General features: G+C 30.9%; 1 protein-coding gene across 8 annotated transcripts in view; it reads right to left on the bottom strand.

Annotated features, from left to right (window-relative positions):
• The window catches only part of LOC118744873 (protein king tubby), a 213,359-nt gene that overhangs the window by 120,901 nt on the left and 91,507 nt on the right, over window positions 1-951 (bottom strand). The gene's annotated exons all lie outside the window — the stretch shown is intronic.

Raw genomic sequence — 951 nt, 5'->3', positions numbered from 1 at the left:
GAAGACTAGCACATTTCAGATTTTTGCGTGGAAGACTAGCACATTTCAGATTTTCGCTTGGAAGAGTAGCATATTTCAGATTGTTAAGCCGCGAAAACTGCACGTCTCCGGTTTAAAGTAAATCAGAAAAGCATAATATATATTGAAAATTCAAACGTTTATTCTATATTTCTTTAATTGTATTATGAAAATCATGAAATTCAGATCATTTGTTGAATATCATCCACTTTTCTTCTTTTTAAAGGTATTTTTCCCTTGTAAGCTTTAGGCAATTCACAGTGTTTCATGGTTGACCATTGAACATTTTTTTTCATTAGGTTCAACTTCTCCTCGCTTTGCATAAAGTCGTATTTTACTGCCATGTCTACTTGATTTTTGCTATTTTTTATTGTAATTTTCCGTACATGTGATATCTTAATTTTTTGCCAATGAAAATATTTGGACAGTTCTTCGAAGGAAAATATTTAATTTGCGTTTGCGTTGTTGAAAATTTGTTGAGTTTTTTTAGTATTCTCCTGGGCTTTAAACTTGGCCCAATATGGATTTTTTTAAGAGAATTAACTTTATTTTAATTGAAGGTTTTTTAAGTAAATAAATAAACATAACATAAATAATATCACTTTGAAACGGGGTGTTCTTGATATGATACTGTATGTATATGTATTTTCGTATTTATTTATAAATAAAGATTCCCTGAGAAAGACGCGAATGTCGAAAGGTGTAGGAGGAAAAATAAACGTTTATTTTACTTGTAATAACCGGCCAAAAGGCTCCATATACAACACTAAACTTTCAGCATGACCGAAGAAAAATAATCATAGTATAAACATACATATTTATGTAACTTTTTTTTTAACGGCTGCTACAACCTTATATGAACTGCCTTGCGTATCCCTCTTCCACACAAAAATCTGAAATGTGCTAGTCTTCCACGCAAATAACGAAATGTGC

The sequence above is a fragment of the Rhagoletis pomonella genome, unplaced genomic scaffold (assembly GCF_013731165.1).
Source record: "Rhagoletis pomonella isolate Grant_MI unplaced genomic scaffold, Rhpom_1.0 Rhpom_scaffold_00008, whole genome shotgun sequence".
Lineage (NCBI taxonomy): Eukaryota > Metazoa > Arthropoda > Insecta > Diptera > Tephritidae > Rhagoletis > Rhagoletis pomonella.
Note: the sequence above shows the minus strand (reverse complement) of the source record. Positions and strands in the feature narration are given on the sequence as shown.